At 38.6% G+C, this 27,055-nt stretch overlaps 1 long non-coding RNA gene across 1 annotated transcript in view; it reads right to left on the minus strand.

Moving 5' to 3' along the window:
* LOC128838243 (uncharacterized) overlaps positions 1 to 27,055 on the minus strand; it is a 53,209-nt gene that overhangs the window by 14,623 nt on the left and 11,531 nt on the right. Inside the window, exons 3-5 of the long non-coding RNA XR_008445135.1 lie at positions 23,296 to 23,349; positions 22,588 to 22,752; positions 9,212 to 9,318 (exon numbers count right to left, since the gene is read on the minus strand). This is a non-coding gene — a long non-coding RNA (uncharacterized LOC128838243). The remainder of the gene's footprint in view (positions 1 to 9,211; positions 9,319 to 22,587; positions 22,753 to 23,295; positions 23,350 to 27,055) is intronic.

The following is a 27,055-nucleotide window of genomic DNA, read 5'->3' on the forward strand; positions in this document are numbered from 1 at the left end:
TGTGGAATCTCCATCTCTGGAGATATTTAAGAGTAAGTTAGATAAATGTCTATCAGGGATGGTCTAGACAGTATTTGGTCCTGCCATGAGGGCAGGGAACTGGACTCGATGACCTCTCGAAGTCCCTTCCAGTCCTAGAATCTATAAATCTATGAATCCCAGAAGTGAAGATGGAAAAGCAGCTGGGGTGCAGGGATGTTTCCAGCCCCTAGTCAGCAGAGGGTGACTGTGGGTACATCTACACTGTAAACCAAACAAGCAAACCACAGCAGCAAGTCTCAGAGACGGAGTCAACTGACTCAGGCTCATAGGGCTAAAATACCTGTGTAGACCTTCTCCCTTGGGAGATCCTGGATACTTCCTCCACAATAGGGGAACCCCAGAAGGGGAGGTGAAGCCAGCTTTGTGGAACAAATGGAGCAAAACCAGCCCGGCTTTCTATCCATCAAGAATTTCCTTCCATTCCAGCTACCCATACATCTACATTTTCCTTCCACTGGACTCATGCACAGCTAGTGACATGAGGAAAAATACTTTTCTGTAAGATGCCTGGTTCCAGCAACAGGCTCATAAAAGTAAATTTTAATTAAACATTCTATTTTACTGTTCATTCATGGAGATAATTACTTCTTACTCTATGCACTTTGAGATTGCTTGGCTGAGTGGAACAGGATGTTGTCTTCCTTTAAGGAGTTCATGATCAACAGTCAGAGAGATATTCACAACCAATAGTTCTTAACAACAACAACAACAAAAAATAGGGCCCAAAAGCTTCTGGCTTGTAACAAAATATCAGTTTGGCCCAAGTCCTGTTCTGCTCACTTCAACCCTATATTCATGGATTTATGGAGGCAATATATATGAATCACAAAAAACTGATCATGAAATATTAGCTATGCTGGGATTTATGGTCCATACTATCTCTTTGCTACAGGGTTAACTGCCAACACTTGTGAGATTTTCTTGCATTGAAGACAATTAGCCATGCATAATGACAGCATTAGATTCTTGCTATTTTGGAACCTTTCCAAACCTTTACCATGGTTGGCCTTGGAGGCCTATAAAGCCCCCCAGCCCCCAGCCCCAAACTTCTGGATGTTTGGGATCCTGCAAATGTCAAAGTCAAGTGTGATCTCAATTTATAATTAAAAAAAAAAAAAGTATCTGGCTCTTTTAATGATTTCAGGAGCCTTTAATAGAAACTGATTGCTGCAGCTAAAAGCTTCTCACAGTGATCAATCCTACAATAAAATGGCTTATTTATGTCACCACAACAGCCACCCAGGACTGGCATGTGTGACCTGCAAACCCCATGACTGTGAATCCCCCTCCCCGTTTTTTTTTGAGGGGGGGGCAAGGGAGGGGAGGAAAGGGTGGGTTGATTTGCATCTGAGGGGAAAAATGCCATGCCCAAGCCCCTGTCTTATTTAGAGAATTGTCACTTGAAAACATTTTCAAATGTTGCCCGTTTGCATGAGCCCCTGGCCCTCTTCTCTTGCAGAAGAGGAGGCTGGTGATGGTCTGAAGAGCTTCACTTTGTATTTAAAATGACCCTTTCAGTTCTGGAATATTCCCCAAATTAAAATCTCAGTGGCCTTCTCTAAAATTACTAAGGCTGACCTATGTCCTCATTTAGAGTACCTAACAAACCAATATAAATATGGCCCCCAGACATTGCAAGTGAAAAGGAGCAACTAATAAGGGAGAGTTGGAGAGCATTTAGAGAGGATATGTGAAAGTCTTTCTTTCTAGGTACAGTTTTGTGTTCAATACCATAATGGCCAGCACTGAGTCAGGATCCACAGGTCCTGAACTCTGGTCCACAGGGCTCTTAGGAGCCACCTTGTCACCTGATAACCATCACCAGAAATAGAAGCTAATCTCTGACAAAGGACTCCAATCCTGAGATCTGACGTGAAACTCTGGGGATCCTTACTGGTTCCCTGCTGTATTTAGACAGAGCACAAGAACAATAAGTTGTCCATGCAACTGGGTTCTCCCTGCTTAGGACTTCTGCCCTTGTGCTACCTGCTCCTACTTCCTGACTCTGGTCTCCTAGTAACCTTATCCTGCCTGCCTCCTGACACCTAACTCTTGGTTTGCCCTTTGGCCTGTGACTCTGACCTCCTGGTGACCTGACCCAGCATGGCTCCCAACTCCGGCTCCCATCACTGGGTTAGACTGCCCATATATCCCAGTTGTGACACACTGGAATAGTGGTTGTGACCTGCAATGAATTTTCTTTGCTGCTTGGAACCAGAAGAGACTCCTTCTGAATGAAGTATAAGTTGGTGGCTGTACTGGAAGAAAAGATTCATGATTTGGAAGGACAAATACTGAAAAGTATTGACTGTACTCCAGAGAAAAGAAGGGTATACTGTCTGCCAGCTGCTAACATACGGGATGTGGACCTGAGGCTGAAGAGGACCCTAATGGAGTGGGAAAAAATCCACTGATTGTCTTTCATGTGGGAACAAATGATACGGCTACATTCTCGCTGGAACATATCAAGGAAGACTATGCCAGGCTGGGGAAGACACTCAAGGAAATCGAGGCTCAGGTGATCTTCAGTGGGATTCTGCCTGTTCCTAGAGAATGGCAACAAAGGTGTGACAAGATTATGATGATCAACAAATGGCTCAGGCAGTGGTGCTATAAGGAGGGCTTTGGGAAGTATAGCCACTGGAAGGCATTCATGGACAGAGGACTGTTCTCTCGGGATGGACTTCACCTGAGTATGGAGGGAAATAGACTTCTAGGATGGAGGTTGGCACAACTGATTAAGAGAGCTTTAAACTAGGAATTTGCGGGAGATGTCCAGGTAATCTCCACCCAGAAACCAGAGAGGAGGAATGGCAGTTCATAGCTATCAAAGGCAAGAGGACCAAATGACATTCTACATGGCTGGAGGAAGAAGAGGATAGGCTGGCTGTGACCACCAAAGAGAAAAGGATCGGAAGGAATGCTACTGCTAGATGTATCCAATCATCATCAGGTTCTCATTGTGGAAACTGACTGAAATGTCTCTGAAGACCCAAATGGTCACTGACAATTTGGAAGCAAATGACCTTGAGTTCTGATGGATCAATGTTCTAACAAATAAACCGAAGTCTTTCAAACCATTCTGCAAGAGTATACTTTGCTAGATTGTTAATTGCCATTTAGCAGAATATGCAAATGACTAAGGTGAGTAGCAAAGATCTTTAGTCACTTTGATGAAATCAAATCAGCCAGATTTTTGTGGATGCCAGTACTGTAAAACCAAGGGTCTGATCCAAAGCCCCCTGAAGTCAAATGGAGATTTTACAATTGGTTCCATGGGCTTTGGGTCAAGCCCTTAAGGGGGCTATCATAAATGCAGAAAGAACTGCCTTTTTGGGATGAATATAATGGTGCTGATCCTCTGACTGAATAGCATCTTACAAATGTAGGTTTACTTGGTCCTGCCTCACCACAAGGGGCTGGACCTAATGGCTTCTCGAGGTCCTTTCCAGTCTGAGAGCCATGGGATGAGCTTCAACAAGAGCTATAAAAGACTGTTTACCATGTTCTCAAATGCAGGGTGAGCTGAAAAGTGCTGCATATGGCGCTTGCTCCACACTTGTCTTTCAGCTTTTTAAATAAATACTGTACAATAATTAAAAAACGCTCGTGTTCCCCACTGTGACTTAAGCTTCTCTTTCCTTTTTCCTCCTCTGTCACCTTTCTTTAAACAATGGTTTGAAATACTTTCCTTGCCATCTACCCGCCTCTGTTCCTGTCTCACTCACTGATGACTGTCTGTGCTAGTTCTCTCTCACCTTGGGCTTACTTCTTCTCCACCAGTCAGAGCAGGATCACAAGGCTGTAAATTTGGTCTGAACTTGATGTTTTATTTCAGTGATTCTGCTGGATCCCCTTCTTTCAAACCTTTGCATTTCCTCCCACCTCAGAGGCTCCAATTTCAGTATTTTCTTTACAGTAGTTTCTAGTTGTGGCTATCCAAATGGACATATTTTTCATCATAAATAAACCCTTCACACAAAGGGCGTTTCCACAATGAGAACCGGATGATGATTGGATACACAAAGAGCAATAATGAGACTAGCAGGGGAGCATTCAGTGTGCTTTAGTGGTAGCATGAGGATGAGGAAGGAAGCAAGGTTTGTAAGTTGCATGAGAGATGCTCTAGGCAGAGGGAGCAAATAAAGTAACTGAAATAAGCAGCTCCTTTAGGAAAAACAAGCATAAATATAAATACATATAAATACTTAAAATACAAATAATAAAGAATAAAGCTACTAAAACCTGTGCATTCTCTTTGCTGTTATGATACTGCAGTGGTCATTTTAGCAAATAGGGTCACTGAAGGAAAAATATCTGTATTTAAAATGTGTTATCACCATCTACATAAACAGGCATATAATTCTCCACCATTGAACTTTGTTCATAAAGTGCCAGCAGTGAATTATATACTAGAGAGTCCTAATTACCAACACCAGGGAGTTATATTATACATCTGCCTTAGAGTAGCTTTTTTGGGGCAGAGAGGCCACAATAGATTAGTACATGAATTAATTCTCTTGAAGCTGTGGACTTAAAACTCAACTGCACAGCCTTCAGAATCTATGTCTATGTAGTCCACACATTCAGAAAATGTCATGACAAATTATAATGCCTTAAAAAACAAACCAACAAACAAAAAACACTAGCAAGGGAAACTGAATACTGAAACTGAAATAAAAATCATGTTAGCAACTTTGATTTACACACAATTAAATCTGACTTTCTTTTGCAATGACTGAACCCTCAATAGATTCATTTCATGCAATGAAATGGAGTCAAAGTTCTTATAACCCCAGAACTCAGCCCTATAGTGCTGAGGTCAGAGATGAGTAACAAAGGATATCTAAACACAGACTATCTAAAAATTTGGCATTTTGAATGTACATTTTTCCATGAAGTCTGTCTCCTGCAGGCTACATGTAATTTGTTTGCAATGATTCTGTAAAGTTGTCAGGGATATTTTGAGTTATTTTGCTCAACCAGGTCTTAGGTAGAAAGTTGGAGTTAATGTTTTCTAGGCTGGGAAATCCTTTCAATTTTCATTTCTCCAGGATAATCCTATGCTGGTATATGCTATTTCCTGATTAGTTGTGTTAGGAGATCCTTTTTCTTCATAGCTGTATCTTTTGTTTAGTTTAGGCAAAGATAATTTTAGGCCATTCTATGGGCCTGTGGAGCTTGCAGATATTTTGTTACTTATATTTCATAATGAATATTTTTATGTACATTTCCTGGAAATGTTTTTTCAATATGTTTTGAGTTTGTCTCAAGCCTTTTCTACATTATCGTGGTAAGTTGACCTAAATTACACTACTCCAGCTACGTGAACAATGTAGCTGGGGTCGATGTAGCTTAGGTTGAGTTACTGCGGTGTCTACACCACACTGCGTCAATGGGAGATGCTCTCCTGTTGACTTTACCTTACTCCTCTTGTTCCAGTAGAGTATCAGAGTTGACCAGAGAGCTCTCTGCGGTCAATTTAGTGGGTCTTCACTAGGCCCAATACATTGACCCCTGCTGCATCGATCACAGCAGCGTTGATCCCCAGTAAGTGTAGAGATGGCCTCAATGTCTGGGCAAGGCACAACATTTTGGATTATGTTGTGTGACAAAGTTCCTCCTCTATCTTGGTGGGTCCTGCGCTTATTGGCGAATTTTCTTGCCTCAGAGATTCACCATGTGGGTTGGGGAACAGCCCAGAGACCTTCCCCTCTGGAAGAACCCACCATCCAGGTCAATTGGGAGGTTTGGGGGGAACCCGGGCCCAGGTGTCCTAATTAGCCTGCCTGCCTTAACTGGTTCTAGCAGGTTCCTGATTACTCCAGTGCAGCCCCTTCTCTGGTCATTCAGGGAACAGAAAACTAGTCATCCAGTGACCAGTATATTTGCCCTCTACCAGACTCCTGTACCCCACTGGTCTGGGTCTGTCACAGTTGCCATTTTAATATAAGACATTATCTTTTTTGTCTTCAAAAATATACTAGTGTTGCAACATTCTGCAACTGGTACTACATAAGGCTGGGTTGCAGGCTCTAGCCCTATTCCATTTACAGCCCAAGTGGTGCTGACTGTTTACATTACTGGGGTTGTGCAATGATTTTTTCTGTATTATATCACAGCTGGCAAAGTCAAACAAATTATTCCGTTTCCCCCCAGTTAAGATTTAGCCTTAGAGTTAGTAGAAAAATAGAGGAGGGCGAATATTGCAAACATTTTTTAGAATATTTCCTCATATGGTTTTTCAAATCAAAATTTGAAATTTAACATTTAGACTAGCTTTATAGTTAGATGAAAAGAGAGAAATTTTTTTATAAAAATGTTTACAACATTTCCCAGCTCGGTTCATCAAAATTTCTAATTTCACTGAAATTTTGAAATTAGAAAAATTCATAGTTTTCATATTGCATTTCCTCTCATTTCTCAAAGTCATCATTATGTCCCCAAATTGTATTATTACAATTTACTGGCATAATAAGTGTTAAATCATAAAACTGATATTAGACTTATGCTGCAAAAAGGAAAATTTTTGTTTACCTCATTTTCTTTTCATAGGATTATTATTCCTTCGAATCTATCAGACAGGTTCAACTATTCTCTTAAAATATTGGGGACAGCAGGAAACTTGTCAGTCAAAGTTGCCTCTCATAACTCTTGGTTTTTATATATAATTCTGGAAACATGATCTTACAATTAAAACATTAACTTCATATAAGATGTGTATAAATTAAACTCTTCATAACATTACGTTGCTGTTCAATTTTTCCCCACCTTATAGTGTTCTAGAAAATGTACACTTTCTAATCAAGATTAAAGGATGATGCAGGGAATTGGATTTAAGAATTGACTAACAAATGCCATTTCCTTTGAAGGGCTGAACTTTGAAGAGATACTTTCTCCCAAAACATCCTTTCTCTTAACCACCATTTTGATGATTGCATAGTACTTCCTGTGAAAATGACACAGTTTTTCACAGGATGTAGACATCTGTTGACCATAGGGATTGCAGAGTGACTGACATTATTATCTGTTTGGTGACCATATTATGAATTCCTTTCAGCTTGCTTTAACTATCAGATCATTTAGGTATGGATAAATGTGAGCTTCCTGAAATCTCAGTGAAACTATTGCTGATGAAATAGTTAGGCCAAATCCTGCAGTCTTGAATTCTTTCCTTGACAAGACTCTTGAAGTTTTGGGGAATTTTATTCTAGTAAGGACTGAATAAAGATTAAACCTTTAAGAATACTCTTGGCGTTGGCCAAAGTGTAGGGATTTTGTATTGATAATGTTGCTCTCTATATGAAGATTTCAGTATTTGGTGATTCCCAAATCTTGATGTAGAAAGTAGCAGTGCATTGATGCATGTGACTTTTGTCTTTGCAAAGAAATTTATATATGCAAAAGAACAAGTAGTAATTTTGGAAAATCATATTACAGCTTCCACATAATACAATGAAAAAAGTTAGGATTTTCTTTTCCCTTTCTAAAAGACACACACTGTAACAGGTTTCAGAGTAGCAGGCATGTTAGTCTGTATCCGCAAAAAGAAGAGGAGTACTTGTGGCACCTTAGAGACTAACAAATTTATTTGAGCATAAGCTTTCAGGGGCGACAGCCTACTTCATCGGATGCATATAGTGGAAAATACAGTAGGAAGATATATATAGAGAAAAAAAACTGTTTGTAGTGGTAATGAAAATGGTCCATTTCCAGCAACGAGTTTTTTCATGAAGTTGATGGATTTCCACTCCATACGGCTAAATTCAGTGCCTTGCATAATGACAGGTTTCAGAGTAGCAGCCGTGTTAGTCTGTATCCACAATGACCCAATGATGAATGAATTTCCCCAGTGATTGGAGATATGTTTAAATGTAGGATTTGCTAATTATGGTGAATTTCCTCAACTGTTTAATATCTAATACAGTAACTCCTCACTTAACGTTGTAGTTACGTTCCTGAAAAATGCGACTTTAAGCGAAACGATGTTAAGTGAATCCAATTTCCCCATAAGAATTAATGTAAATGAGGGGGTTAGGTTCCAGGGAAATTTTTTTCACCAATCAAAAGATTTTATATATATATATATATTATATATATATATATATATATATATATATATATATATTCACAATCATCATCACTGTGTACCAGTAGTAAATTGTTTGTTTAAAACTTATACTGTGTGTGTGTGTGTGTGTGTGTGTATATATATACACACACACACACAGTATAAGTTTTAAACAAACAATTTAATACTGGTACACAGTGATGATGATTGTGAAACTTGGTTGAGGTGGAGGAGTCAGAGGGTGGAATATTTCCCTTACTGCAAATTGATGAACTAGCAATTGGCTGAGCCCTCAAGGGTTAACTCTCTCACTACAAGGCAGCAGGAATGGAGGGAGATATGCACATTTCACCTTTAAGTACACTGCCTTGTTAATTAGATCAGCTTGCTGAGACCGCAGCTGCTGCAAGCTCCCTATCTCCTGAGCCCTGGTGTGTCCCCCCGCTCTATGGAAGATGGGATAAGTGGGGTGCAGGAGCAGGAGGGAGGGGGACACCCTAATATTAGCCCCCCTCTTCTTTCCCTTCCCCCCTCCGCACAGCAAGCAGGAGGCTCGGGGAGCAGCTCCAAAGCAGAGGGCAGGAGCAGCACATGGCAGTGGGGGGAGGGACACAGCTGAACTGCAGGCAGCTGCTGCACAGTGAACTTAGGGGAGCGGGGAGCTATAGGGGGAGCTGATAGGGGGCTGCCGGTCCACCCTGGTTCCAAGCCCCCACCAACTAGCTGCAACGGGCTGCTCTTCCTGCAAGCAGCAGACAAAGCAGGCGGCTGCCAAAAGACGTTAGAAGGGAGCATTACACAACTTTAAAGGAGCATGTTCCCTAATTGATCAGCAACATAACAATGAAACAACGTTAATCAGGATGACTTTAAGTGAGGAGTTACTGTACTATTTGTATTCCTCCACCATCCACTCTGCGTGAGATCTACATATAAGGAAGAATATATTAGGCCTCAATATTTCTTTGGTTCAGAGACTATTTCTGTGGTTCCTTTGTTTAAAAGATGATATACCACTGTTTTGATAGTTAATATTGGAGATTTGTGTGCACTGCCATTTCCATAACAGAACCATCTCATCACTTCTAATGTACCCACCTGTTGCTGGTTCTTCATAGACATCCCTCAGGAGCAATTAAAAATCTTTCCTCTTAAAGTCTGTGGCAAGATGTATCTAGCAGAACCTGAGTCTCTTCTTTGTTATTCTGGTGATGGGGAGAAACATGAAAAGAATTAAGATAGTAAAGTAACTTTCCTAAATAACAGTAGCAAAATGGTAGCTTTCTCAGCTGTCTCTGACACAAACTTCCCTAATGTTTCTCCAAATACTTTATTCTTCCCTGCATATTTTGCTGATGCTAGCAGATGCTTAGCTTGTGTCAGCTCTCCAGGGCTGTAGCCATAAATGTCTTCCTTGAAACTGCATCTAATGCCATTGCCCTCAGAACAAAATTTAATGAATTCACAGAGGAATAAAAAACAAAACAAAACAAAATGAGGCTGCTAACAAAAATAAATTTAAGTTAGAGGTTACTTTTTATCCTTGTGTGAATTCATAGGTTTCTGTAACCCTTGAAAGGGTTTCACTCTTTAAAAGTGATTCCTAAGTGGACTTTTTGAACTTGCATCTGACAAAGTGGGTATTCACCCACGAAAGCTTATGCTCCAATACGTCTGTTAGTCTATAAGGTGCCACTGGACTCTTTGTCGCTTTTTGAACTTCATGGACAATGCCTATAACATTAAATTAGGGGTGGTAAAGTAGGGGAGGAGGACAATGGGGAGGGACAGGAGAAGAATATATGTAAAATAGCTATTTTATTTGATCAGGTGCTACTAAGAGGATGTGTGAGCAAAAAATAAAATAACCTTCCATAAAGTTGGAGGAGAGTGGAAACCAAGAGATTTGAACCCAAAGAAATCTAAATGGATTGTGTCTTGTGAGTAAATGTTATTTCTTGCTGAAGCTAAAGAGTTAAGTGTTGCAGTGCTTGAGATTTTTTTTCAGTCTCACAATATTTGTCATTTTTCTTAAAGCCTTAGCTCCTGGAGTCATGTGATTACATGAAAATATTGGCTTTTACTTTATTTTTTTAAGTAAGTTTCTATTAGCTCTCATGGCTTTGGAGAAAAGCTTGAAAATGTGAATCTAAAGACTCAAAAACCAGAAGGCAAGTAAAAAGCCAATATATATTATGTTATAAAAATCTCAATTTCTGAGTCAATCTCATGTTTTTTTGGGGGGCCTGCCTCAAAAATATCTGAGTGTTGTACATATTGTTTTATGTGGTAATTCAGATGAATTATGCTTTTATAAGAATATGCTGATAGAGTATTTAGTGGAAAGATTTTGTATGAGTTAGATTATTTTGTTATTTTAAAAAAGGATAATGGGAACTTACTATTTTTGAAGAAGTGATTGAAATCATATTAAGGGAAGTGGACCTGGGTGAAAAATGTTAAGAACTTACACACTATGCATTATTTTTTCAGTGATGCAGGTTGATTTGGAAATCAATAATAAAGGGGAAAAAGAGTTGTATTAGATTGGAGTAATTTGTATAAATATATCGTTTTAATAGATTATAAATCTCAGATCCTTATCTGATGTAAATCAGCCTAGCTTCATTGTTTTAAATGGACCTTAAATTGACCTAAATGGAGCTAATACCAGTTTACCCCAGCTAGGGGTCTGGTCCTAAACATATAGGAATTTGATTTATTGAAATTCTGAACTTACACTTATGGTCACTGATGTCTGGGGCTGGCTTGCTTTGTCTTTTTAAAACACATACAGGGAGGGGAAAAATACAACAGAGGAGAAGCACCAACAAAGGGTATATTTCATACTCCTAGAGCCACTGGGGCCAGGAGTCTCATTAGGCAGAGATCAGCAATACAATACCTCCAGGCAGATAGACTGATCTACTTCAGAGGCAATTGGTGGACAATGTATTGCTCCAACATTGACTCCATGTGGGAGGAATGTTGGGCACATAGCCTTGATTTTATATTACTTATTTGGATCTTTTTCCAAATAGAGTGCAGACTATACACAAAGAAACTCACTGTCATGAGTAGAATTTTGATGATTGTATTTATATCTATGTTTATGTTAATGTTAACCTGAAACTTACAAATTAGTTTGGCCAGTTGATCACATGCCCTGTCTCTGTAAGCATAAATTCATTTGCTTTTATTGTTAGTTTGTTCCCTTCAGGGGAAGGGAACATTTCTCCTTGCTAACCTTAGAGGAACTATAATCCTGGACTGGGGAAAACAAAGTGGTAAAATTTCAGCAGACTGTTAGAATTGGAGGATTAGATCAATGCTACAGAATGTACATTGCTACCACAGCTTCACATGGTAATTCCTCCAACTGCTATCCAGATCTTTTTAACTGAGCTGTTGCCTAGGAAGAAAAGGTTTCCCTCTGCATGGATAACAATGTAATACTCCCAAGTGGGTCTATTGGAAAAGGCAGCAGTAGAAAATGAATCTGTAGCACACAGGCTTTAAAGTTCTGTTTCTTGATCCCTTCACAGAGGGTGGGGGCTTCTATAATTGTACCAAAGGGCTGCAGGATTTCATCCTATGTGTCCCACCCAAAACATGGACCTACAATAGCATCATTCTAGTGATGCTGTTTTCAATATTCCCAATAGGAATTGTGCTTGTTACTGCAATGTTTAACATAACATGGTGAATGTATGTTTTAAAATTATTCAAATTGCATCAATGTATGAAATAGGCATATTATATATAATTCACTGGTTATTTGTTTTAATAAATGTGTGCAACTGGGCCTATCATCACCAAAGGAAATGAAAACAGCATTTTCTGCAATTATTTGTATGGAATGTATCCATACAAGAGGGAATATCGCACAGCTGGTATGAGCAGAGTAATTACAAAAAGAAAAAAATGCAGCTTTACTATACATTCTGTGAGATCCCTCTGGAAATCTTAGGAAACAGGGCATTGCAATGCAGATTTCCAGGACTTCCTGAAGAATTTCACAGTTTCACGAATCCTTACCTGAAGAAATTTTACTTTTCAACAGTTTTCACTACAATACAATTACTTTTGACAGCCCCTGTGTCCCGCCTTGATTCTAACAAGTTTAATGTTTGCATTACAAATCACTTTCCACATGAGAATATGGTTCTTGGTAAATAGCTGAAAGCTACCACTGCAGTATTTATTTTGTAGCAGTCTTTGTCCTCAGAGAAAATGATAAGCTTGAAATACCATTTTCTCTTCACTGACTGAAATGTTGAACAACATAGTAGTAAGTACTTAATTGGCTTTTGCTGTAAGGTAATAGAAACCTGGAGGAAATAAATGCACAGACTTCCTCAATTTTAAAAATATGAGATACAGAACTGAGTTTTGATTCAAACAGATTCTCTGTGGTGGTGGTTGAATAATAACAAATTTGTGAGACTAATAATGAATACATTATTTGAATCTGATTTGCTGATGTCATGGAGTGACATTATTTGTGAATTGCAGATATTTGTACAACTAAGTATTTTTGAAGTTATATGTGAATCTCAAAGTTTCACCAGTTTGTCTTGGAAATGGGTTATTCATTGTTATTGTTCATCTTTTTTCATTAGAAAGGGTCAGCCATCTGAGCAGGGAGCCAAAACAATCCAATACAAACAGCCAGGCATCACAAACTGCAAATAGTGAGCATTTGCAGTGAACAGTTTTTGAACCACCTTTAATCTGAAAATTATTTAGTGAATACTTATGACTAACCAATATTTTATGACTAACTGGCAGAAAGCAGGAATGATTCACAAATAATTCACAAAACACAAAGACCTAAACTTACCAAAGTTCTGGTTAGAAAAATATTATGAAAACAACTTCAATATCCGTACAGACGTATACACAAAGATACATACACTGTGTACTAAATAAATATGCAGCAAAATCTGATTATTAAAAATCACTAGGACTGTCAATTAATCGCAGTTAACTCACGTGATTAACTCAAAAAAATTAAACACAATTAAAAAAATCAATTGCAGTTTTAATAGCACTGTTAAACAATAGAATACCAATTGAAATTTATTAAACATTTTTGGATGTTTTTCTACAGGCAGAGCTTCAGAGTCTCAATGTGTGGATGAGACGATGGTATAGAGAGGAGGGGTTTAGATTCATTAGGAACTGGGAAAACTTTTGGGATGGGGGAGCCTATACAGGAAGGATGGGCTCCACCTAAACCAAAGTGGAACCAGACTGCTGGCACTTAACATTAAAAAGGTTGCAGAGCAGTTTTTAAACTAAGAGATGGGGGAAAGCCGACTGCTGCTGAGGAGCACGTGGATCGGACAGGTCTATTGATAGAGATTCTCCAGGTTTTAGTCAGGAGGAGAGGATGGAAGAGGATAATCTAAGGGCCAGATCAGACAAGAAACAGTCACATAAAAAAGAATCGGACACATGAGAAAAGGAAGACAAATAAACAGTAGCAATTTTTTAAAGTGCTTGTATATAAATGCTAGAAGTCTAAATAATAAGATGGGTGAACTAGAGTGCCTCGTGATAAAGGAGGATATTGATATAATAGGCATCACAGAAACCTGGTGGACTGAGGACAATCAATGGGACACAATCATTCCGGGGTACAAAATATATCGGAAGGACAGAACGGGGGGTGGGGGAGAGTGGCAATATATGTGAAAGAAAATGTAGAATCAAATGAAGTAAAAATCTTAAATGAATCCACATGTTCCATAGAATCTCTATGAATAGTAATTTCATGCTCTAATAAGAATATAACATTAGGGATCTATTATCGACCACCTGACCAGGACAGTGATAGTGACAATGAAATGCTAAGGGAAATTAGAGAGGCTATCAAATTTAAGAACTCAATAATAGTGGGGGATTTCAATTATCCCCATATTGACTGGGAACATGTCACCTCAGGACGAAATGCAGAGACAAAATTTCTCGATACTTTAAATGACTGCTTCTTGGAGCAGCTGGTACGGGAACCCACAAGGGGAGAGGCAATTCTCGATTTAGTCCTGAGTGGAACACAGGAGCTGGTCCAAGAGGTAATTATAACAGGACCGCTTGGAAATAGTGACCATAATATAATAACATTTAACATCCCTGTGGTGGGAAGAACACCTCAACAGCCCAACACTGTGGCATTTAATTTCAGAAAGGGGAATTATGCAAAAATGAGGGGGTTAGTTAAACAGAAATTAAAAGGTTCAGTGACTAAAGTGAAATCCCTGTAAGCTGCATGGACACTCTTCATAGACACCATAATAGAGGCCCAGCTTAAACATATACCCCAAATTAAAAAACACAGTAAAAGAACTAAAAAAGAGCCACTGTGGCTTAACAACCATGTAAAAGAAGCAGTGAGAGATAAAAAGGCATCTTTTAAAAAGTGGAAGTCAAATCCTAGTGAGGTAAATAGAAAGGAACATAAACATTGCCTAATTAAGTGTAAAAATGTAGTAAGAAAAGCCAAAGAGGAGTTTGAAGAATGACTAGCCAAAAACTCAAAAGGTAATAACAAAATGTTTCTTAAGTACATCAGAAGCAGAAAGCCTGCTAAACAACCAGTGGGGCCCCTGGACGATCGAGATACAAAAGGAGCGCTTAAAGACAATAAAGTCATTGCGGAGAAACTAAATTAATTCTTTGCTTCAGTCTTCATGGCTGAGAATGTTAGGGAGATTCCCAAACCTGAGCCGGCTTTTGTAGGTGAGAAATCGAAGGAATTGTCACAGATTGTGGTGTCACTAGAGGAGATTTTGGAATTAATTGATAAAAACTTAACAGTAACAAGTCACCAGGACCAGATGGCATTCACCCAAGAGTTCTGAAAGAACTCAAATGTGAAGTTGCGGAACTATTAACTATGGTTTCTAACCTGTCCTTTAAATTGGCATCTGTACCCAATGACTGGAAGATAACTAATGTAACACCAATATTTAAAAAGGGCTCTAGAGGTGATCCCAGCAATTACAGACCGGTAAGTCTAAAGTCAGTACCGGGCAAATTAGTTGAAACAATAGTAAAGAATAAAACTGTCAGACACATAGAAGAACATAAATTGTTGGGCAAAAGTCAACATGGTTTCTGTAAAGGGAAATCATGTCTTATTAATCTATTAGAATTCTTTGAAGGGGTCAACCAAGATGTGGACAAGGGGGATCCAGTGGACATAGTGTACTTAGATTTCCAGAAAGCCTTTGACAAGGTCCCTCACCAAAAGCTCTTACGTAAATTAAGATGTCATGGGATTAGAGGGAAGGTCCTTTCATGGATTGAGAACTGGTTAAAAGACAGGGAACAAAGGGTAGGAATAAATGGTAAATTCTCAGAATGGAGAGGGGTAACAAGTGGTGTCCCCCAAGGGTCAGTCCAAGGACCAATCCTATTCAACTTATTCATAAATGATCTGGAGAAAGAGGTAAAAAATGAGGTGGCAAAGTTTGCAGATGATACTAAACTGCTCAAGATAGTTAAGACCAAAGCAGACTGTGAAGAACTTCAAAAAGATCTCACAAAACTAAGTGATTGGGCAACAAAATGGCAAATGAAATTTAATGTGGATAAATGTAAAGTAATGCATATTGGAAGACATAACCCCAACTATACATACAATATGATGGGGGCTAATTTAGCTACAACGAGTCAGGAAAGAGATCTTGGTGTCATCGTGGATAGTTCTCTAAAGACGTCCACGCAGTGTGCAGTGACGGTCAAAAAAGCAAACAGGATGTTAGGAATCATTAAAAAGGGGATAAAAAATAAGATGGAGAGTATCTTATTGCCCTTATATAAAACCACGGTACGCCCATATCTTGAATACTGCATACAGGTGTGGTCTCCTCATCTCAAAAAAGATATACTGGCATTAGAAAAGGTTCAGAGAAGGGCAACTAAAATGATTAGGGGTTTGGAATGGGTCCCATATGAGGAGAAATTAAAGAGGCTAGGACTTTTCAGCTTGGAAAAGAGGAGACTAAGGGGGGATATGATAGAGGTATACAAAATCATGAGTGATGTAGAGCAAGTAAATAAGGAAAAGTTATTTACTTGTTCCCATAGTACAAGAACTAGGGGTACCAAATGAAATTAATGGGCAGCAGATTTAAGACAAATAAAAGGAAGTTCTTCATACAGTGCACAGTCAACGTGTGGAACTCCTTGCCTCAGGAGGTTGTGAAGGCTAGGACTATAACAGCGTTTAAAAGAGAACTGGATAAATTCATTGAGGTTAAGTCCGTTAATGGCTATTAGCCAGAATGGGTAAGGAAGGGTGTCCCTAGCCTCTGTTTGTCAGAGGGTAGAGATGGATGGCAGGAGAGAGATCATTTGATCATTGACTGTTGGGTTCACTCCCTCTGGGGCACCTGGCATTGGCCACTGTCGGTAGACAGGATACTGGGCTAGATGGACCTTTGGTCTGACCCAGTACAGCCATTCTTATGTTCCCTCAGTCAGTTCCTTGTTCAGCCAATCACTTATGTTCCCTCAGTCAGTTCCTTGTTCAGCCAATCGCTAAGACAAACACGTTTGTTTACATTTACAGGAGATAATGCTGCCCACTTCTTATTTACAATGTCACCAGAGAGTGAGAACAGGTGTTCGCATGGGACTTTTGTAGCTGGCATTGCATTGTATGTCCCTTCATGCTTCGGCCACCATTCCAGAGGACATGCTTCCATGCGGATGACACTTGTTAAAAAAATAATGCGTTCATTAAATTTGTGACTGAACTCCTTGGGGGAGAACTGTATGTCTCTGGCTCTATTTTACCTGCATTCTGTCATATATTTCATGTTATAGTAGTCTCGGATGAGGACTCAGCACGTTTATTTTAAGAAAACTTTCACTGCAGATTTGACAAAACGCAAAGAAAGTACTAATGTAAGATTTCTACAGATAGCTACAGCACTCGACCCAAGGTTTAAGAATCAGAAGTGCCTTCCAAAACCTGAGTGGGACGAGGTGTGGAACATGCTTTCAGAAGACTTAAAAGAACAACACTTGATGCGGAAACTACAGAACCAGAACCACCAAAAAAGAAAATCAGCCTTCTGCTGTTGGCATCTGACTCAGATGATGAAAATGAACATGTATCCATCTGCATTGCTTTGGATTGTTATCGAGCAGAACCCATCATAAACATGGACCCACGTCCTCTGGAATGGTGGTTGAAGCATGAAGGGACATACGAATCTTTAGTGCACTTGGCATGTAAATATCTTTGAACGCCGGCTACAACAGTGCGAGGGGAACACCCGTTCTCACTTTCATGTGACATTGTGAACAAGAAGCGGGGAGCATTATCTCCTGCAAATGTAAACAAACTTGTTTGTCTGAGCAATTGGCTGAACAAGAAATAGGACTGAGTGGACTGGCAGGCTCTAAAGTTTAACATTGTTTTATTTTTGAATGCAGGTTTTTTTTGTACATAATTCTACATCTGTAAGTTCAACTTTCATGATAAAAAGATTGCACTACAGTACTTGTATTAGGTAATTGAAAAAAAAAAACTATTTCTTTTGTTTTTTACAGTGCAAATATTTGTAATAAAAATAAATATGAAGTGAGCACTGTACACTTTGTATTCTGTGTTATGATTGAAATCTATATTTGAAAATGTTTTAAACATCCAAAAATATTTAAATAAGTGGTATTCTGTTATTGTTTAGCAGTGCAATTAATCACGATTAATTTTTTTAATTGCTTGACAACCCTAAAAATGATGCTATATAAATCAGTACTGTTGTGGAGATCCTGCCTTTCTTTGCTATGTTTTGTCCTTGTCTATGTTTGTATCTGTTTTTTCTTTTTATGTAGCGGTGGGAGGTCGTCTATTGAAATCTAACAATGTGGAGTCCGTAGGAGAACAAATGGAATTTAAGGGTACATATCCACTGCAGTTGGGAGTGTACTAAAAAAAGCAGTGTACCAGAGGTAGCACAGGCAGCAGCTTGGACTAACTGCTGGACTACAAACCTTCCCAGACCCCCTGTGTACTTACTCAGGCAACCAGCTCAATCTGCCACCTATGCTACCTCTGGCTATCCTGCTATTTTTAGCGTGCTAGCTCTGCTCGAGCTAGTGCATCTGTCTACTCAAGCTGGGAAGCATGCTCCCAGCTGCAGTTTAGACATACCCTAAATGATTCCTAGTTTTCAAAATAGGCAAATTGATGATGGGCATCTAATATAGGCAAACAGGATGGACATAGATAATGTTTTTGTACTTATTCCCTCTCCTCCTTTCCCTGACAGAGCATGCTTCAATCAGAAATATAATAAAGACTTCAGTATTTGAATAGCTGTGACATTTAAGGGAGTGCACATTTACACACTAATGAAGTCAGAACATTGTTGTAGGTATATTAATCAATATTTTATGATCTTTAAATATTAATGTATAATTATTTCTGATTTTCCTTATTTAGCACTTGAACCTAATAAGCAGCAAGAATGGGAAAGTGGGAAAACGGGCAAGTGTGATCATAATGGAAAGTATGTAATAGAACTAGTAATATCTGGTGTGTCAGTGAGTGAGCAGGCTTGTTTATTGAATTTCCTCGAGCATCAGGTAGCATAGGCTAAACTACCAAACAAATGGCAGCTGTCACTAGTAAGAATCATGGCACATGGAGACCCTCCCTTCTCAAGCCAGATGAATATAACAGTATAAATGTTATACAAAGATAAGTAGATACCTAAATAAAGCTTTTCTCCAATTTATTTTTATTTGTTCCTGGTTAGGGTATATTCATGCCACTGTGCCCTTTATTTATTAATCTGTGAAAGAAAAAAGAAAAGAAAAGACTTTGATAAACAAACTCACTTTGGTATATATCACATATGTATGACTTTTTCTCAACAGCTTCCAAGTAGCTTTTCTTTTGTTTTTTCTCCTCCTTCCCCATCCCAAAAATTCTTTTACACGTAAATTTATTGTGGATTGTGTTGAATTGGCAGCACTAGACTAGAGTATATTTTTTCTGTTGAGTAGGTTACATAAAGGCAAAACTGAAAATTTAATCAATGTGTGTCAAGAGACTGTCTGTGATGAGGGTAAGTGTACTGAGCTGAAATTACAAAGTTTTCAGTTATAACTGTGGTTTTATAACCACTAGAGAGACTGATACTGATCCCTGTGATTTGACAGGTGATCCTGGTCCACATCATATGATTGGGGCAGAAAATAAACAGAAGTACTCCTGTGTGTGTCACACTCCTATTAAATAGTGTCAGAAGAAAACGTTAGTGTTGGCAAAAATAAAATAAATGAAGCCATTTCGATCCCTCAGTTGTGGAAGCAAGGGGTATTGCAGAGAAATTGGAGTAAAATTCTCCAAATGCTGTGTGTGGCTGGCCCAGAGGCATTGGAGAGCTACAATGTGTTCCAGTACAATCATAAAGATGACTGGAAACCACCACAGTTATTGAGAAGTCTCAGGAATACTGTGATCCACACTAGAATGTCACAGTAAGGCATGTTTTCTTTACAAGAAACTAGTTGCCTGACAAGACTATTGACCACTGTGTTACAGACCTATATAACAACGTTATATTCAACAGTTATCTGTTATTTGTAACTAATTCTGGTATAACGAATAAACAGGTCAGAGCAAGGTTATTGCAAGAAATGGACTTGACTTTAAAAAGAACCTTGGATATTTGCAGGATAATGAAAACAATGCTTCCCAAATGAAAGAGTCAACAAGCAGTGAAAGAACAGAAGTACATCTAATTAAGATTTGCTACCAAAGTATAAAGACAAAATTTCAAGAGTGAACAAATGGCAGAGACCAGATTTATTTTTTTTTTTAAGTAAGTGTGGAAGCAATCACAACACAAAGATGTCCAGAACAAAGGATGTGGTATCACAACTGTTATAAAAGCAATTGTTTTGCAAAAGTTTTACTGTGCTCAACACAAACCACAAAGAAAAAAAAATACAAAAGCAAAATAAAAAAAGTGACTTCCGCAGAACTATCACATTATTAAAGTTACTCATGTGTTCAAGGCCCCAATTCAGCAGAGCTCTTGGGTATGTACTTGGGTTTAAGCATGTGTCTAGGTGATTGTTGAATTAGAGCATGCATCAGCATTTAAAAACATGAGTTTTACACTTAAATTTCCACTATGGTTTGATGTTTTGGTTTATTGTGCCAGTAAAATACAGAAATAAAAGGGCCCAATTTTGATTCCTTTTAGTCCAGGAAAATTTGACCATTGACTTTAACAGGAACATGATCTTGCCACAAATGTATTAAACTCAACATTTGTTTTATTTATTTACTTTCCTTTACGCGTTACCTTTTGCAATAAATGTTTCCGAACATTGTCTCCCAAGCTACATGCGTAACTCCTCTTTAGCTTTAGGCTTCAACAATTCAGCTAAAGCCTAATGTTCCTTGTGAGTTTACATAAATTCAATAGTTGTTCCACTGAAATTCTGTAGTGATTGTTGCAGTCACTGTATTCAGATCATTTACATGAATGCTTAAAATTAATAGCAGTTTACTTCACTTTCTATAAATAAAGTTTCAGTTTCATAACCAAAAATATGCAATAAACAAAGTAGCTTCCTTACAAAAATACGGGACTCTGAGCACTTGTATATTTCTTTAAATAATTTAACTAGCCTAAATAACTAAAACATTTAAGCCAGCAAGTAACTACTATATTGTAAATTTAGGCTCCTTTGTTCTGTGAGCACTTTCAGTTCAAAATACATGTTCAAGTAATTTCCCTTAACAAAATATTTTCCTTTACAACTGCCCAGAATAATAAAGGATTTGAGCTCTCTTAACTCATACTGTCTAAACTCTGAGGGGAAAATGTTATTGCATCCTGAAAGTCATTATGATGACTCCAGCCAAGACAGAAAAAAAAAAGCACTAGTACAGCTAGTATAGCAAGGCCTGTTAAAAAAATACTGAAGAACTTGCCTGTTTTTGTAGATATTTACCAGTTTCCCAATGAAAAGGAAGTGGAGCTCATACAATCTTTCCTGAGAGTGTCTTGATAACAAAGTGGGGTTCTGGAGCTTGCTTCAAAGCCTATAGCAGTCAATGGGAGATGTTCTATTTATTTCAACTGGTTTTGAATCATGGCCTTAGTAGGAGACAACTTCTTTTTGAGTCAGTACCAAACCCATCCCGCAGCCTCTTGTTAGGGGTCACCATACTGCTGGAGGGAGCACCATGTGCTCTTTCAGATAAGATGAATAACTGAGGTTCTGCCCATACTGTAGCCATGTAACAGAAGATTCCATAACACTCTTTGAAAAGTTGGGGGTTCTAAGCTTGAAATCCTGACCATATTCCTATATGGGTAATTACATACCACTACCTAACAGTTCCCTAGTAGTTTCAATTGGATATGCCTTTCCTATTTCAAATTATTTCATACTGTGAATCACCTCACCCCTTTCATAGGCCCATCTCTCCTTCCAACATAGTGCCAGTCCTGACCCCACACCTTCCCTATGGCAGCCACAGGACTTGATTATATCAAAATATAATATTAGGGCAGTATTAAGGAGACAAGATGAGAATAAAGTTGTCTTATGTGACGGTTGTGGTTGGTTATTTTGGTTATTTCCTCTTTTTTTTTAAACACATGTGCTGTTTATTTCCTCTGCCTGGGACATTTCATTTATGTATATAATGTATATAAAATCTCTCCTCATTGCCTCCAATTCCTGCTGTATTAAGGCACTTTGCAGTTGGGCTCTGCCTTCCTATGTCCTTATCAATCCCCCCAATTTTGAACTGAAATAGCCAGTATTCCCGCAATGAGTTTGATATGCCATGCCCATGTTCCCCATTTGCCAGGCCCATTTTTTCTACCTCTCTCAAAGTCATAGTAATATAGGCTTCAGGTAACAAACGTTCCCACTGCTGCCAGGATAAGTATCAGGCATCTATTTAATCTCTCTAAGGTTTTATACTATGTTCATCACTTTGGTATCCAAGCATTTATTAGGCACGACAATTACATTGATGTAAGACTCAAACTGATGCAGAAGCAGTTTCTTAAAAACATCTTAAAAAAGAGAGTAAATAAGCTGGATATATGCGATAGCTAAAGATAATAACCACTATCTTTTCTACTGCATTTTGTCTACTATGTGGTATGTTTTTCTATCCTCACAAAGCAACCATGTACTTTCAGTCTGACTTATTTTAGATACAGGAAAACAAAACAACAATAAGAGCAAAAGTAAAAGTCTCCATGTGAGAGAGCAAACTGTGTGTTTCTTCTGTATATGTTGTAACAACTCTGCAAACAAAATGACTGCTGTTTCTGCTCCTAGTTCCTAGGGTTCTTAGACATGTAAAAAATGTAGCACTCAATAAATAAGGGCATCACAGTTCCATAGCTACATACACTGCAATTCAATGTCTATCTTATTTTTTATCACTGTGCGTTTTGCAGCCTTACCTTTGTTTAATGGAGGGTTCCCACAGCAGCACGGCCTATTTCCTTTCTGCTGAGTTTGTTCCCCTGCACCCTTTTCTCTTCCATGTCTTCCTACATTTTCTTTCTCCTTCAATTTTTCCTTTCCCCCTATTTTCTTGCTCTTCTGACTTCATCAGCAGGAAAGTGCTATCATTTGGCAAATAGTAAGAAAAAAATCATGAATATTTTGGTGATTTCTATATAAAATTTCACTTTGGGTTCTTTTGCATCCCTTTTCATTCGTTTTTCATGAACATGCTTGTGATCAGTTTTGTTCATGATACAGAGTTATTTCAGGCCCTACGTGAAGTTTCCTCAGTGAAAATACTGTATCTTTTCCTGGCAGAAGTAGTTTATAAAGCTTAAGTCATCCAATCAGGAAACAGAAACTGTACCATATGATCTGTGTGACAATCCCACAGTTCAACTCTAAGATCAAAAGTATTATGTATTTACTCTCAAGGGAATTCTTGCAGCAAACAGTTTGTGAGCAATCTGTGGGCTGATACATAAAAACACATGAACAATTTAATAGCAAGCACATTCCTTACATTCAGTTTATTCACAAACAATTTGCAAAAAGTAAAGTGGTTAAATTCACCAAATGAAAGTTGTTAATTGCTTGACTATCTCTTGTGTGGATTCTTTTCAGTCACCTACTGGCCCTGTACAGAAATGATAGAAAATTACCTGTTTAATTGAAAGCTCCATATAAATCTATGGATTTCCTGGTTTCCACTATTTCTGGAAGACAGTCAAAAATGTAGTGTTTTTAATTTATCTTGAAAGTCTTTTGTAAATGATATCCCCTTCTCTACAAATCACTTTTGTTGCACTTGCCTACAATCAGCTCACTGTGTCACTTTAGGCAGCTCAGTAAAGACCTTTGTACAATGTGCAGTTGCAGTCAACAAAGCTAACAAGATACGAGGATGCATAGAAACTGGATAGTGAATCAAAGAGAGAACATTATACCTTTACCTAAATTAATGGTACAGCCTCATCTGGAATAAGTGTGTGTGCAGTACTGGTCACCCCATCTCAAAAAGTATACTGTAGAACTAGCAGAAGTTCAGAGAACAGCAAAAATGATTAAGGGCCTATAAAAACTCTCATAAAAAGGGAGATTGAAAAGGTTGGGATTGTTTACCTCAGAAAGGAAGCAAATACCTGATAAAAGTATATACAGTAATGAATGGTCTAGAGCAGGGGTTCTCAACAAATTTTTGGTGGCCTCAGAGTGCAGCCACCAACTCTTGCTCATGGCCTTACTGACAATTTTTCCTAAAATACTTAATTATCTTTATGAAAAACAAAATAAATATGCACATATACATGTCCAAATCATTGTAATTTATGTATGTAGGGTTTTTTCAGACTCAGTAATAAAAATAATTTACATTTGTCGCTATTCTTTATTGGACCTAAACAGAATAGAAACACAAATAAGGCACTTTGCATGTTATTGTCTTTTGTTGTTGTTGTTTCTTTTGCTTTTTTGCTTGTGCTTTTTTCCCCCCCTAAGACTTGCTAGCTGGTAAGTCTTCTGCTGTGGAACATGATATTTGTATGTTTGTTAATATCAATTTTCACAGCAGACTTACTCAGCCCTGGAAAGCCCTGGGACAAATTAAGCCCTGGATGGGGAGGTGGGCAGGGAGGCAGCAGGGCCCAGGGATGATGGTGGGGGTGGTGAGCCTGGGGCCGGAGCCTGGAACCAGAGCCAGCCACCGCGTGGACAGAGCCCGAAGCCCTGTGGCCGGAGCCTGTCTCCCCTACTTCCAGAAAAGTGGGGAATTCACCAGCTGCCTGCTCCTCCAGTGTTCGTGTCTCCAGATGGGGGCAGGGCTGCTGGCAGCTCTGTGAGAGGGGCCACTGCCTTCAGCCCCATCCCCCTCACCACAGCCCAGGAGGCTGTAGTTCCAAGAAAAGGTCTTGGTGGTCGCATGCAGCCACCGTGGCCGCATTTGAGAAACACTGGCAGAGAAGGTAGATTGGGAACATCCCAATTTCACAACACAACAACAAGAAGATATTTGATTATATTAAAAGGTGGAAAATTCAATACTTCATACAACATGTAATTGAACTGTGGAATTAATTGCCACGGGAAGTAATTGAGGCTAAAAACTTAGCAAGATTCAAAAAGGGATTGGACATTTCTATAGATATCAAGAATATCCAGTTTTCATAATCAATGATACCAAACATTTTGGAAAGGATATTAAATTTCATTCTTCAATGTTTAAGACAATCTCTAACTATAAGACCCATAATGTGGGGGCATATTATCCTACATCTGCCTACTGTGGCATTATTATAACTAACCCTGACGCATCTTCTATGGCCAGTGCCAGAGCCTGGCTTCTGGAGTAGGTGAACCTACTGATTCTGTATGGCAATTTCTATGTATAGTATCTAGTGGCCTAGGCCTAGAATAAAAATAATAGTATTGTTTATTTTACAATCACTATTTTTTCTATCAGGTACATTTAGGTATATTTCTTGTCATGTCTGGCTCAGTTATATGTAACAGAAAGGAATTATTGTAAATAGTATAAATTGAATAGCTATTAAAACATTATTACACAGATCAAAGATTTTGTAATTAATTTATTATTGTTGTTGTTATTGTTATAGTAAGAACCTAATGAGAAAACAAAATTACTACTGCCAGTAAAAAGTGTGATTTTTAAATGAGATTCTGTATGCATGCAGAGGTTGTCATGAATGAGGAAATTCATTTTCTTTGAGTATTGTAGCCCTTACAGAAAACCCTTAATGTTTTTGTCTTTGTAAGTTTCATTGACTCTATTATATTAGCAACAGAGGGTCCTGTGGCACCTTTGAGACTAACAGAAGTATTGGGAGCATAAGCTTTCGTGGGTAAGAACCTCACTTCTTCAGATGCAAGAAGTGAGGTTCTTACCCACGAAAGCTTATGCTCCCAATACTTCTGTTAGTCTCAAAGGTGCCACAGGACCCTCTGTTGCTTTTTACAGATTCAGACTAACACGGCTACCCCTCTGATACTCTATTATATTAATGTGACTGGGCCCCTCAGGTGGATAATATAACAAGTAAAAAGTTCTTACTCCCCACCCCAACATATCCCCAGTGCACTGTATAGCCTGTTATAGAATGCTGCTGTTGTAATACAGATATGGCTGGTTTCCATTAGATTTCATCTATCATCTGTTTTTATTTATATCACTATGGATGAATCGGCTCTCATCCTTTTTATACGAACAGTTCAACTATTAACACTTATCACATGCAGATGAGCTAAGTGCGAAAAAAGGAAAGGTTAAGACAATCAGGGAATTTATTTGAGATGACTATTTAGTGTAATCAAGCACAGTTCTCATTTGTTAATGACTTCCCTTTACATGCTGCACAATTAACATTTCTGTTTGAAAATCATTCTTTGAAGGAAAAATATGATATCCCTGCAAAATTTGTTGTTAATAAATGTCTTATACTCTGAGAAAGTATTCATTACTTCTGGTGAGGCTTATATTTTCAGAAATTTGATACTGGAATGGCATTAATTCATCTTTTCCCCTTCTTTGACATATTATCACAGAGAGTTCTGACACATGTGAGCTGTGAATCATAGACTCAGGTATTGTGAAGAGAAAAGAGGCAGACTTAGGAGCACTAAACATACAGCAAAAAATATATACTTCTTTAAATTTAGGTCCCATAGGAAATTAAATGAATTCAGTTACAAAAATTTCCAGAGCAAATTCAGAGCAATATAGCTCTCAGCTAAGGTAAGAACTTCTAGAGCTAGATCACGGTAGGCAACCTGTGGCACGTGTGCCAAAGGCGGCACGTGAGCTGATTTTCAGTGGCACTCACACTGCCCGGGTCCTGGCCACCGGTCCGGGGAGGCTCTGCATTTTAATTTAATTTTAAATGAAGCTTCTTAAACATTTTAAAAACCTTATTTACTTTACATACAACAATAGTTTAGTTATATATTATAGACTTATAGAAAGAGACCTTCTAAAAACGTTAAAATGTATTACTGGCACACGAAACCTTAAATTAGAGTGAATAAATGAAGACACGGCACACCACTTCTGAAAGGTTGCTGACCCCTGAGCTAAATAAAGCCTTTGTCTAGGCTGAACAAAAATCTGTTACAGCTAGAGTGACCAGACAGCAAATGTGAAAAATTGGGACTGGGGGTGGGGAGTAATAGGAGCCTATTTAAGACCCAAAAATCGGGACTGTCCCTATAAAATCAGGACATCTGGTCACCCTAGATATAGCTCTCTGTCAGGCTTCCAGGCTAAACTCAGTGTTTCAAGCCTGGGACAAGCTTCTACCTAATCTCAGCTAACTAAGTCTTCCAAAGCTGGAGCCTAAACTAACCTCCCAACCCAGGAAAAGTCTTTCTAGCTGGAGCAAATCTTTCAAACCGGGCAGAGCATCTGCCAAA

This window comes from Malaclemys terrapin, chromosome 5 (assembly GCF_027887155.1).
Source record: "Malaclemys terrapin pileata isolate rMalTer1 chromosome 5, rMalTer1.hap1, whole genome shotgun sequence".
Lineage (NCBI taxonomy): Eukaryota > Metazoa > Chordata > Testudines > Emydidae > Malaclemys > Malaclemys terrapin.